A 14598-nucleotide genomic window follows, 5' to 3' on the forward strand; every position below is an offset into this window, starting at 1 on the left:
CGACGTTACGGCGGTCCGGATGGAACCATTTTGCGGGCCGGACCTGGCCCGCGGGCCGTATTTTGGGCATCACTGGTATAGAGAGATTCGTAAGAGCGATTACTTTGTTCCGAATATGACACCATGAAAAGACAGTAGTGAAGACTAGAATACTCTAGATCTAGAGCTATGGTATAGATAGAAGATTCTAATTTGCTAATAGGCCTGTAGATCCTAGACGTCTATATATATCTACTTAACTCTTTAATGAATACGGGAATACCAGTGGGCGTATGTGCGTTCACGATATAGATTTTATAGACCTCCAGGCAAAACTTAATTATTAGATTTGTATATTTTGAAAAAATTATTTTTGTCAAACCAGAGTTTTCCCTTTGTGACCAATTATCCAGTATTCCCCCCCCCCCCCCCAAAAAAAAAAAAGATATACATATCGTTCAAAATTCTAGGAAAATCGTTAGAGCCATTTTCGAGATCTGCGTCCATCCAGATTTCTGTTTTTTTGAACCGATGAAGAAGTTGCAAGCTGATAAGAGGAATTGTAAGAAAGAAAACAATAGAGATGTAAAGTAGACATGTCTGTTTCTGTTTTCTCAGTTCTCCCCTTTCTTCCCTCTTTCTACAATCTTTTTACAATCTTTCGCTTTTTACAATCTTTCTCTTTTTACAATCTTTCTCTTTTTACAATCTTTCTCTTTTTACAATCTTTCTCTTTTTACAATCTTTCTCTTTTTACAACCTTTCACTTTTTACAATCTTTCGCTTTTTACAATCTTTCTCTTTTTACAATCTTTCTCTTTTTACAACCTTTCTCTTTTTACAATCTTTCTCTTTTTACAATCTTTCTCTTTTTACAATCTTTCTCTTTTTACAATCTTTCTCTTTTCACAATCTTTCTCTTTTTACAATCTTTCTCTTTTTACAATCTTTCTCTTTTTACAACATTTCTCTTTTTACAATCTTTCTCTTTTTACAATCTTTCTCTTTTTACAATCTTTCTCTTTTTACAATCTTTCTCATTTCACAATCTTTCTCTTTTTACAATCTTTCTCTTTTTACAACCTTTCTCTTTTTACAATCTTTCTCTTTTTACAATCTTTCTCTTTTTACAACCTTTCTCTTTTTACAATCTTTCTCTTTTTACAATCTTTCTCTTTTAACAATCTTTCTCTTTTTACAACCTTTCTCTTTTTACAATCTTTCTCTTTTTACAATCTTTCTCTTTTTACAATCTTTCTCTTTTTACAACCTTTCTCTTTTTACAATCTTTTTCTTTTTACAATCTTTCTCTTTTTACAACCTTTCTCTTTTTACAATCTTTCTCTTTTTACAATCTTTCTCTTTTAACAATCTTTCTCTTTTTACAACCTTTCTCTTTTTACAATCTTTCTCTTTTTACAATCTTTCTCTTTTTACAATCTTTCTCTTTTTACAACCTTTCTCTTTTTACAACCTTTCTCTTTTTACAACCTTTCTCTTTTTACAACCTTTCTCTTTTTACAACCTTTATCTTTTTACAATCTTTCTCTTTTGTTTATTTTTCTCTCTTACTCTGTATCTCCCTTCTTCGTACTCTCTTTTTTTGTTCGCCTTTTTTTCTCCCCTTTTTCTCGCTGATTCTCTTTCTTTACTTTCTCTTTCTTTACTTTCTCTTTACTTTCTCTTTCTTTACTTTCTCTTTCTTTCTCCTAATGTTTATGTCTAGTTTTTTTTTTACTTCTCATTGTGTCTGTCTCGTCTTTCTTTTATGCTCCATTTCTTTATTTCTTCTTCTTCTTTCTCTGTGTGGTGATTGTGTTTGTATATAGTATTGTAAACAACACTTGAGAGAATCTTGGGTGCAAGATTTAAGGAATTCTATGTTTATTTATAATTATTTCATTGGTTCATGGGTTGGGACAGAGTGACAGTGCTTTATGTTTGTTATTGTTGTCAGGGGCATGAGTTTTGGAGCCTAGTTGTATAGTATAAGTAATATAGAAGTCTTCATAATGGTGCATAGTTAACATTTGATGCTTTGCCTGCAGCTCCAGTTATCCTGATTACTTTTATTAAAGTTATATTCTGATGTACAGTGTTGTTAATTCATCACTGGCGTCTCTGAATTATTGAAAGATGTACGTTTATGCGTCATGTCTAAGCCAAGTTAGGAGTCCACAACACTCTGTCTTCCTCTGTCTCTCTCTATGTCTTTTTTTCTGTCTCTCTCTCTCTCTCTCTCTGTCTTTCTATGTCTTTCTTTCTGTCTCTCTGTGTCTTTCTATGTCTTTCTTTCTGTCTCTCTCTCTCTGTCTTTCTCTCTGTCTCTCTCTGTCTCTTTATCTCTGTCATACTCTCTATCTATTTTTCTCTCAGTCTCTCTCTCTGTCTTTCTCTCTCTCTGTCTTTCTCTCTGTCTTTCTCTCTGTCTCTCTCTGTCTTTCTCTCAGTCTCTCTCTGTCTCTCTCTCTGTCTCTCTGTCTGTCTCTCTCTGTCTGTCTCTCTGTCTCTTCCCCACTGTCTCTTTCTCTTTATCTCTCTCTCTCTCTCTCTCTGTGTCTCTCTGTCTCTCTCTCTGTGTCTCTCTGTCTCTTTCTCACTGTCTCTTTCTCTCTCTCTCTCTCTCTGTGTGTGTGTCTCTCTCTCTTTCTCTCCGTGTATCTCTCTCTCTCTCTCTCTCTCTATCTCTCTCTCGCTCTCTTATAATGTGTGTTTTTAAGTCTCTTTCATCTTTATCTATCGTTTTTTTTCCTTTCTCAATTTTTCTCCCCCCCCCCACCACCACCCACCCAGCCCTCTTTCTTTCAAACAAACCCATTCGTACTCTCTGTTATTTCAGTTTGTAGATCTCTCTGCCCCACGTCTCAAGACAACTCCTTACAATGATTGAAAATGTAAATCTTTTGGGCGAACATTTCGTGTTGTTTTATCTCCCTTGTTTTTCTGTTTATTGAAGCCTAAATCAAGATGACAAAGACCGATAACTCGGCGAACCAAAAAAGTATGTCAGCAGACGTATGCCTTCTACACAATATGCGGTTGGTATAAATGGGGCGTCAATCAAACTACGCGCCGCGGGTCACATCTGGCCGGCCAGTGTATGTTAGGCGGCCCGACTTCAGTGTTTATTGTGCGCGTTCTTGTCTTACTCCCGAATGCCCGAGGGTGGTAGACGGTCGTTGACTTGTAGCACCAGACTGCTGGTACAATAACACGTCTTTTCAGTCACACTTTCTGGAGTCGTCTCCCCTATCTAAGACCGCTGACGACAATGTCGTTTATCTCGCATCATTCACAACCAATCGCTAACCTCTTCCCACCGTCACCATAGAAACACACACTCATACACACTCCATAACACCGAGAAGGCCTGTTTAATTCTAAATCATGGTTGCCAACTTCAAGTTTTGTATGTTCGCCATGTTAGTTAGTTCTTTTTTTTTATATTAAACAATTAGGCTTTGATTTTCCCGGCAAGCTGTCTACATAGAGATCGGTCACTGGCATCGTCTGCTGATTTCCTCGTATCGGCCTTCGTGTTATTGCAACTCTTGGGTCACGTGATTTATTCTGTCGGAGGACATGCCTTGCAAACTTCATACGACGCTGGGTCACAGCCTTATTAAATGGTTGATTTTGGGGATAGGGTAGGTGCGGTGGCTGAGCGGTAAAGTTGACAACATGAAGCCCAATTTAGCGTCCTTGACATTGTGAAAATCTGCAATACCATTTTTTCGTTCAGCCCTCATTCTGAACTACTGCTTCACCATCTTTAGGCTGAAGGAAGTGACGTAGATGGTAGTCGATCTACAAACTTAACTAGTAAATAATAATTAGGCCTACTGATAACCATGCTTCTAAAATTACATAACGAATCGAAGAGCTTAGCGTAAAGAATAAAAAAGGTTATGGGTGATATTCGCCAAAAATTTTAACACAGTTATCTCCACTTTGTTTATATTTAGATTTTTTTTCCGGTTTACATTTTTTAAAAGAAGAGAAAGCGATAAGGAGCTACTGAAGGAGATATAAGGATACCTTTAAGAAAATAATTAATTACTAAAGAGAAAGACATAGACTAATTAAAAAAAGCCTCGTATATCACTGGAACACAGCTACCATCTCTTGAAGAGCTTTTCAATGAAAGATGCCTTTCCAAAACACTCACGATTCTTAAAGACAACCTGCACCCTGTTACATCAGATCTGAACGAAGTGGTCGTCTCCTTTCCATTAGGACTAAAACAGAAAGATTTAAAAACTCCTTTATCCCACTTTCGGTCTGAGCGTTACAAGGTCATCAGTCGTCATCGAGAAGTACATAGAAGTCAAATTCATAAAGCGCTGGTTGTGAGTGTGTATGTGTTTCGCGTGTGAATGTTGTTCGTATTTGCATCTATGTTGTTATTGTTACATGGGCTGAGACGATCAATTCTAGTCAAACTGAAATTCCATTTGATTGGACCAATAAAAATTATCTTATCTTATCTCGACTGCCAACCAAATAATAATAATTTCTTTACGACACAAGCGAAAGACATGAATATCAATTAATTGTAATTAGCGTTTTATTGTCTCCCCCCCCCCGTCCATCTTATTTCTTAAACTCTCCAAGGTGATTTGAATAAATAAACCTGCCTTTGATAATTAAAGACCTTAAAGTGAAGTGAACCTGGTCCCTCACCCCCCCCCCAAAAAAAAATAATTAAAAAACTGCGAAAAAAATAAAATTGCGCAATTTATTAAAAACCAGCTCATGTGTATCTAAATCGACAAATAACTGAAATTCATATATCGCAATATCCGTAATATAGTTAGACCAGTAAACATAGAGTGATAGTAGAGACAGAATTAGACTAGTAAACATAGAGATCTGATCCAAGCTTTGCATATTTTCTTCTAGTTTTTTGTGTTGTTTTTTTTGTGTCCTTTACGAGCCCCAACCAATTTGAGACCCTAAGCGGCTGCCTAGTTTGCCTAAGCAAAAAGTAAGCAGACAGCTGCAGAGTGAATACATAAACAATGTAATATCTAAAGATAACAAAAACCTATGGTCATACATTAAGTCTAAGAAAATGGAAACAACAGGCATAGCGCCATTAAAAGATGAACATAACATAATACATAATGATAATGAAACTAAAGCAAACATCGTAAACAAATACTTTGCATCAGCATTCTCAGCCCCAGGAGACAAAGACATATTACTGAATTTGAACCAAGTAGACAACATAGAAGATATAGTAGTACAAGAAAATGGAATTCAAAAACTATTAGCCAACACCAAACCAAATAAAGCTTCTGGACCTGATGGTATTCCAGCTTGATTACTCAAAGAACTAAGCAATGAGCTAGCCCCAGTGTTCAAAATACTCTTTCAGGCTTCACTTAACCAGGGCAGAATACCAAAGGACCGGAAAGAAGCTTATGTCACCTTCCCCCCTATTTAAAAAAGGAGAAAAATCTGACCCAGGAAACTACAGACCAGTATCACTTACCAGCATCACATGTAAAATCCTAGAACACATAATATGTAGCAACATCATAAACCACTTAGACAAACATAATGTCCTCACACCATACCAACATGGCTTTAGGAAATATAGATCATGTGAAACACAACTAATAGGACTAATTGATGATTTTTCAAAAGGTTTAGATAATAGTGAACAAATAGATGCTATCTTACTAGATTTTTCTAAGGCTTTTGACAAAGTTCACCACCATAGTTTGCTTAAAAAATTAAAATATTTCGGCATTAATGGTCCACTGCATCAGTGGATTAAAGATTTTCTGATAGGGAGAGAACAAACTGCAATAATAAATGGCTCTAAATCAACACCGATAACAGTAAACTCAGGTGTACCTCAAGGAACAGTCTTGGGTCCACTACTATTTTTAATTTACATAAATGATTTACCAAACTGCATTACTTCAGGAACAAAAGTCAGATTATTTGCAGACGATTGCATAATATATAGAACAATAACAACAACACAAGACACAGATATTTTACAAAGAGAATAAGATGAATTACAGAAATGGGAATCAAATTGGAGCATGTCTTTCCACCCAGAAAAATGTCAGTTGTTAAGAGTAACAAAAAAACTAAAACAAATTAATTCCACTTATCTTATTCATGACAAACCAGTAACACAGACTAAAAACGCAAAATACCTAGGTGTTATAATAAATGAAAAACTGTCATGGAATCCACATATTGATGAAACTACAAAAAAATCAAACAAAGCATTAGGATTTATTAAAAGAAATATCTATAAATCAAATAAGATCATAAAACTAAAATGTTATTTAACCTTGGTTAGGTCAATAATAAAATATGCATCCTCCGTTTGGGACCCCTCAACTCAAGAAAACATTAAGAAACTGGAACAGACACAAAATAGAGCAGTGAGATTCATAACAAACGAATATTCACATTTGACTAGAGTAACACCTTTAGTAAAATCACTATATTTAGAAAGCCTTCAGGACAGAAGGCTCAAAAGTAAAGTAGCAATCATACATAAAACACTGAACCATAATCTTCAAATACAAAAACAAAATTTAATAAAATATTCTGAAAGACACAAAGATAAAGGCACATTCCTCGTACCATATGCTAGGACAAATTTGTACAAACACTCCTTCTTCCCTAGTGCTATTAGAGCATGGAATGGGTTGCCTGAGCTAGCCAGGAAAACCAGTGACTTGGCTGAATTTAAGTCATTGGTTAATATGCATGACTAAATGCATGACGAGTAGGACGTAATCATCTTCTTTTTTTGAAGTAGCGTCTGTATTATATAAGATAAGATATGGCCTCTTTATGTTGTCTGTTGTATTTATGTGTATTTTTCTGTTGTGTTGTCTTTATATGAGAAAAGAGTCCTTGTAATCACAACAAATTTCCGTAAGGATCAATAAAGCAGTCTTAGTCTTAGTAGAGACAGAGTTAGACTAGTAAACATAGTCATAGTGTTCTGCTATGTTTAGGATCTGATCCAAACTTTGCATATTTTCTTCTAGTTTTTTTGTTGTTTTTTTTTGTCCTTTTCGAGCCCCAACCAATTTGAGACCCCAGGCGGCTGCCTAGTTTGCCTAAGCATATGGCCGGCCCTGTTCGCCTCTGCATGTTGGCGAAACTCGAATTGTAGATACATTTGGCCTAAGTCAAAAAAAAAAAAGAATATTTAGCACTTTGGGTTTCCGTACTTTTTTTTCAAACCTGCCGGACCAGTGGGTGGAGCATGTACAATTTTGTCACAAATGTCGCGAGGGAAAGGGGGGATTGGTGTCTGCGTGTGTGTATGTGTGTGTGGGGGTGACACAGTCAGGTAAGACTTTTTTCTCTCTCAGCCAAAAAGTTACCTTTCATTGGGACAAGCAGTACGTCAAATCTGCTGTCTTCTGGATCTCATTCTCTCTTACTGGATAGGTGTTTGATCTATTTTTTCACTTGATTTTAAATCATTGAATAGCAAAGTAACTCGCTGGGTCTTATTGGATTTAAACCCACGGCTGACTGTGCTCGTTTAGTGGACTACAAAAGTGTTGGTGTCTTTTGTTCGGATTCTTTAGTGTTTTTTTGTTTTTTTTCAACTGGACTTAATGTGACCCGAATGAACCAATTCTAAAATTAAAACTTTTGGACCTCAACAGCCTTCATGACCAACACGGGTGGACCTCTGACCAGACCCGACGTTTAAAATCTGGTATGTTTGTTCATTGTGTCACTGCAGTGTCTTGCAGATCTAGAGATCTGTTCATTAAATGGATACGGGCATAAATAATAATAATGATAATAATAATGATAATAATAATGATAATAATAATGATAATAATAATAATGATAATAATAATAATGATAATAATAATAATAATGATAATAACAATAATAATAATAATAAGTCAGAAAATTCCTTATTGGAAACTGTTAAAGGGAGACTACAATGAATTTTGTTTCTCTTTAACGAAGCTCGACCCTGGCAGCGCCAGTGAATGAATACTCGTTCTTTTCGAACATAATAATAATAATAATAATAATAATAATAAAATAGTAGTAATAATAATCTTTATTATCCGTAAGGAAATTTGTTTTACAATTGTGCATTACAAAAAAAAAATACATGATTAGAGCAAAGATTTGTACGCTAGCACACATTCATACCCCAGTTTCTCTTCAACAATACAGGCGAAATGTATAACAATAATAGACATTTTGTTCAACGGTTTAATGGACCTCATTCACCAATCGTAAACAAACAACATTTAGCCACGTGATTCTCTATCTATTCTATACAAATTACGATCTAATTTTTAATACTCAATGGCTATCTTGTGACAGTTTTTTCCCGTTGTTTTATCAATATTGTCACGTGACTAACTATTATTTGTTTACGATTGGTGAATGAGGTCTATTGGCAAAGGAATAACAGAGTTCTTGTGTCCAATTAGTTTTTGTGACCTGTGTCTTATAGAAGTCGTATCTTCTTTGAGATGTTACAATTTTAAAATCAAGAAGAAGAGGGCGATTTTTTTTTTGCTTTGAATTTTTATTGCTTTTTAGCAAATTTGATTCTCAAATAGGTGTCCAAGTCTAGTTTGCTTGTTGCCTATGATCTTACTAGCAGCATTTAGAGTTTTATAAAGTTTCTTTTTATTTTGCATGCGCAGATAGGATACGGCCGATACTGCTCTTAGTAATCTGTCTAATATATATTGTTTTCCTGAGTGTTTTTATTTCAGTATTTAAGATGTTGCATATATTGGAGATTATCTTCTTTAGATTATTCACAGTAATGTTCTTATTATCTCCAAATGATTTTTTTAAAATCGATAGTACTAAAAAAGTTCACAAAAACTATTTTATGTTTCATAAATGTTTCATCTCATCTCTGCCTGTGTTCCCGTCTGGGGCATAAACCACTAAACAGCTTCCCCAGATTCTGTCAAGTCTCTCCAGCTGTCCCCAAGTCTTGCCCATCTGCTTGGCAGCAGCATTCAAATCTCGACGCCATGTATTCCTTGGCCGTCCCCTCTTCCTCTTAAAAATCTGCACACCAAAGAAAAGCTTGCTATTTATAGATTAAATCCTAAATTCCGATAGCTTTAACTCTTTCTCTCCTACCTGACGATACCAACGTTGATTCCACCAGAATGTGGTAAATAATTACGGAGAGAAAGAGTTAACAAAAGGATTAAGGGCGCTTATTTTATATTCCATTTTTCTAAAAACATTTGTTTCAATTCATTTTTTATTTTACAAAAAAATCTGGCATATACAACACTGAAAACAAATGTGTGCGTTAGTTTGAAGAGTTTTGCTGGCACAACTAGAGTGCAATGATCGTCTGCTGATGTTGACAAAGTGTGATATGCGCCATTACACATTTAGTGCCAAATACATTTTTTTTTGTTTCGCATTAAAATAAATAAATAAAGGCCCACTGCTCCTTTACAGGTCATCGTGATCTGGCAATTTCTCCCTGTCTCTACCCTTCTCTCTCTCTCTCTCTATCGTCCTCTATCTTTACCTCCTCCTCTCTTTCTTTATCCCTCCCTCTCCTCATTGCCCCTCTCTTTCACACACACACACACTCAACAGATTGTTGACATTTCATCGGCGTGATAGAAACAGACATAAAAAAGACCCCCCCCCCCCTTTTCTCTTCTCATCTTGGATTCGATAAGAATGAAGAATTCATCTTTTTGCATATATTCAGAATTGTTTCGTTTCTTTGTAATTACGTGTAGTGTGAAATCTTACATTTTAAATACAAATCAATTAATTAATTAATTAATTAATTAATTGTTGTTGTTGTTTTTTTTTTTTTTATAATTGACACATGCTTTGTATGAATCATTATGCAGTTTCAACTTGATCCGAGAATGGGAAGTGGGAGAAATAACGTGTACAAATAAGCTTAGTTTGATTATAGAAAAAAAGGGAAATAAATGTTACGGTATTGAGAAATATGTCTGTTAAGGAACACATTATTTCTCCCATTTCCGATTCTCTGATCAATTCGAAACTTTGCTCAGCTTTTTATATAAAACATGAATCAACGAATTCATAAAAAAAAAGCAACCAATTATTACTGTATTGAGTAATATGGCTGTAAATGCGCAGTTCTTCTCCTTACTTTAGCACCTTATTTTTAATTAGTTATTTGTTGTATTTCAATCTCTTTCTACAATGTATTTTTTTTTTCTTTATTTTTTTTCTTGTGTTTACATTTATTCTCTAAACACAACATACGTAGTAACGTTTTTTGTGCAAGGAAAAAAAGGGTGTGGGGTGAGGGCGTTTGAACATACTGGCAATTAAACACTCTATATAAATAAACAAATCCACATTTAAACTACACGCATTCGTAATACACATGGTTGGAGGGGGGGGGGGGGAGAATGTTTGCATATTTTAAAACTCAAAAGCGAGTTATCGTTCTTGTGTGTTCATAGCAGTTTGTGAAAGCAAGGAGATTGTATAGGCCAGTGCTTCTCAAACTTTGGGACCTGGCGAGCTGACAAAGGGGAGCAATAAAAGGGGGGGGGGTAAGAAAAAAAAGAAAGAAAAAACTTTGTTTCAATTTGCATTCATATTTGAAAGCTAATCAAGCCAAAACAACTTTACTATAAATGCTTAAAACTATTTTTTTTAAATGACCTCTTTTATTCCTCTAAGAGAAATATTCAAGCTGCATTCGTTTGGGGAGTCTGCAACATAATGAAAATATAATGTTTGTTTGAAGAAGGCATTTGAATACGTCTTCGCCAATGCGATTACACCCGTCTTTATTACGCAAGAGCGGTCAAATTCTCCCTGTCCGAGTCTTTTGCTTGAACAAAACATGTCCATTACAAGACGTCTTTCTGAGCACGAGGATGATGCTCTGAATGTAGATGTGTGTGTGCTCCACTTCCTTGTATGTCTATCATACTTAAGTACTGGCCCATGTGTACAATACCCCTCGGTTTAGACATATAATAACAGTACAGGCTCATCCGTACAGTACTGTTCAGTATAGGGGCCCATTTGTACAGTACACCTTAGTATAGGCCTAACAATACATTACAGTACATGCTCATCAGTACAGACATATCCGTACAGTACACATCAGTACAGGCCCATTAGTACAGTACACCTCCGTACATGCTCATCAGTACAGGCCCGTCAGTACAGTACACATCAGTACATGCTAATCAGTACAATACACGTCGGTACAGGCCCATCAGTACAGTACACTTCAGTAAACACCCATCATTACAATATATTTCAGTACAGGCCTATCAGTACTGTATACTTCGGTACAGGCCTATCAGTACAGTACACTTCAGTACAGACCCATCAGTACAGTACACTTAGGCACTAATGACCGCTCCTCTGATTAGGAACAACAGCGTGGGTGTAGACCCCAGGAGAATGAATCTTTGAAGATCAAAACGCAGGAAAACGCTTAAAAGCTGGGACTTTTGCCCCTCTCCCCCTGACGGAGCTTACAGCGATCCCCAGACTCCATAGATGGCTAGAGGGGTGGGAGGTCGGAGGGGTGGACTACACGTGTATAAGTTTGAGAAACACTGCTGAATTGCATACAGGAATGAAGGAAGTAATAGTAGCGGTCCTTGTGTGATATCGTAGGGCGCCCCTGCATTACGCGACTCCTTTATGATTTAGACAAGAACTGGGGCGCCTGTAAATAGTGTATTATAATAGCTAACGGGGGGGGGGGAGGGGGGTCTATTGTCCCATTCAGAGATTTCAAAACTAAACACACAGAGATTAAACAATTTTTACAGAAAATGTGGGTCAAGCTTTTCAAGATCAGCCAAGCGTACATGCGAGGGATGCAAGCTTTTCAAAGTCACTGGAGAGTGTTGTGTGTGTGTGTGTCTTGTGTGTGTGTGTGTTTCTTGTGTTAGTGAGGTGACGTGAAGGTGTGAGAAATGGCTGGATGCGCGTGAAGACACCAAGTGCAGTACTTTCACTCAGACTGTTTGTAGGTGAAAGCCCGGACATTGGGGCCGCCGCATTATCCCATTGCCACGACAAATGGCCTTAATGAAATCAGTACCCCCTCAGTAGAGCAGACTTCTGACACATTCATTGTGTACATACACAACATGTGCACATAGTTTTATGCAAAGTCTATATATATACACTGTGTACAAATATACGTACAGATTATTGGCATGCATTTAATGTACACTTTTGTGACTGCCTGGTCGCTTTCTTCAAGCTTCAGACACCTACACCACGTACATACATTCATGTACAAGAACGGCCTTATCTTATCTTATCTATCTTATCTTATCTTATACAGACGTTACTTCAAAAAGAAGATGATTACGTTCTACGCGTCATGATCTAATCGAGCATGTTAACCAATGACTTAAATTCTGCCAAGTCACTGGTTTTCCTGGCTGGCTCAGGCAACCCATTCCATGCTCTAATAGCAACAGGGAAGAAAGAGCATTTGTACAAATTTGTCCTAGCATATGGACTAAGGAATATGCCTTTATCTTTGTGTCTTTCTGAGATTAGTTTGTCATTTTAGCTCTCGTGTTTATGTTTGTAATGTTATCACAGGTCTGTACGAGCTATTGGTCTAAACTGCCCACAGGTTGTGACGTTGCAGGTCAGTGTTTAGGCCTTCCCTAACGATTAGTCTCGATTGGATAAACTACGACCTTAACAAATGTGATTCAAAATCAATTTTTTTCTCCTATGTATGAAGTTGATGTCACTGTAAATTATTTAGTCAGGACAATGCCGTGGTCAGTCTTCTGGACATTATTTTTATTGTCCCTAGTTCGTTAGGACAATTTCAACAGGTTCTTATATTTCGGGGTGTCATTCAATACGCTAATACTACTCGCGATTAAAAAAAAACCCCGGCATTGTCAGCTTTCATTTAATAAAATGTGATACAAAATCTTAATGTTAGGGCCGGCCCTGATTTCGACTATAAACTACAATCTATTTGAGAATCCTTGCACTTAATATGCAATTTCGTTTATATTGCCCAACATTCCTGCTCAATCAGCCCAAAGTTTTGTATTGATCTACAATTATTCCCCCCTGAGATAGCGTGAGATAATGGCTGAGGCTACAGTTGTCTTCCCTTCACGTCTGTCCTACCAGATAGAGATCTTAAAGGGCTATTAATATATTTTTGCTGGTAAGCACTCTCTTTAAACATAAGAACGATTTGGTCAAAGGAGAAGACTTGAAAAGTGTGTGGACTTTAACGTGATCTTTATCTCCAAATCGAGAGCGTTTAGTTTGGGACTTACTTGAATAAAACGATCTTACATTTACAGAGTTTCTAGAGGAAAACAATCTTACACTTACAGAGCTGCTAGAAGAAAACAATCTTACATTGTTTATCTTGTATTGGGAGAAGCAGATGCTTGTGATGTGGGGGGAGGGGGGATAGGGTAGTAAATGGAAGTTATCCAAGCAATGTTACGGTCCCCCCCCACCCCCAGTTTTACAGTGTGGGAAGACATTTGTAATGTCCTTAACCCTTTGGTGAAAGCAACAACTTTTCGACTAAATGGCCAAATGTCAGATGCTGTGATTTAATTCTAAAATTAACGGGGATAAACTGCGTGAGAGAGAGAGAGAGAGAGAGAGAGGAAGAGATACAGAGACAAAGAGATACAGAGAGAGGGAGAGATAGAGAAACAGAGAAAGAGATAGAGAGACAGAGAGAGGAAGAGATAGTGAGACAGAGAGAGGAAGAGATAGAGAGACAGAGAGAGGGAGAGATAGAGAGACAGAGAGAGGAAGAAATAGAGAGACAGATAGAGAGAGAGAGAGAGGAAGAGATAGAGAGACAAAGAGATACAGAGAGAGGGAGAGATAGAGAAACAGAGAAAGAGATAGAGAGACAGAGAGAGGAAGAGATAGAGAGACAGAGAGAGGAAGAGATAGAGTGACAGAGAGAGGAAGAGATAGAGAGACAGAGAGAGGAAGAGATAGAGAGACAGAGAGAGGAATAGAGAGACAGAGAGAGGAAGAGATAGAGAGATAGAGAGAGGAAGAGATAGAGAGACACAGAGAGGAAGAGATAGAGAGACAGAGAGAGGAAGAGATAGAGAGACAGATAGAGAGAAAGAGAGAGGAAGAGATAGAGAGACAAAGAGATACAGAGAGAGGGAGAGATAGAGAAACAGAGAAAGAGATAGAGAGACAGAGAGAGGAAGAGATAGAGAGACAGAGAGAGGAAGAGATAGAGAGACAGAGAGAGGAAGAGATAGAGAGACAGAGAGAGGAAGAGATAGAGAGACAGAGAGAGGAAGAGATAGAGAGACAGAGAGAGGAATAGAGAGACAGAGAGAGGAAGAGATAGAGAGACAGAGAGAGGAAGAGATAGAGAGACACAGAGAGGAAGAGATAGAGAGACAGAGAGAGGAAGAGATAGAGAGACACAGAGAGGAAGAGATAGAGAGACAGAGAGAGGAAGAGATAGAGAGACAGATAGAGAGAGAGAGAGGAAGAGATAGAGAGACAAAGAGATACAGAGAGAGGGAGAGATAGAGAAACAGAGAAAGAGATAGAGAGACAGAGAGAGGAAGAGATAGAGAGACAGAGAGAGGAAGAGATAGAGAG

At 37.1% G+C, this 14598-nt stretch overlaps 1 protein-coding gene across 1 annotated transcript in view; it reads left to right on the forward strand.

Annotated features, from left to right (window-relative positions):
* Positions 1-7305: 7305 nt before the first annotated feature.
* The window catches only part of LOC106071884 (histone-lysine N-methyltransferase SETD2-like), a 32880-nt gene continuing 25587 nt past the window's right edge, over positions 7306-14598 (forward strand). Inside the window, exon 1 of the mRNA XM_056007258.1 lies at positions 7306-7693. The gene's annotated coding sequence lies outside the window, so the exon portion shown is untranslated. The remainder of the gene's footprint in view (positions 7694-14598) is intronic.

The sequence above is a fragment of the Biomphalaria glabrata genome, chromosome 12, assembly GCF_947242115.1.
Source record: "Biomphalaria glabrata chromosome 12, xgBioGlab47.1, whole genome shotgun sequence".
Classification (NCBI taxonomy): domain Eukaryota; kingdom Metazoa; phylum Mollusca; class Gastropoda; family Planorbidae; genus Biomphalaria; species Biomphalaria glabrata.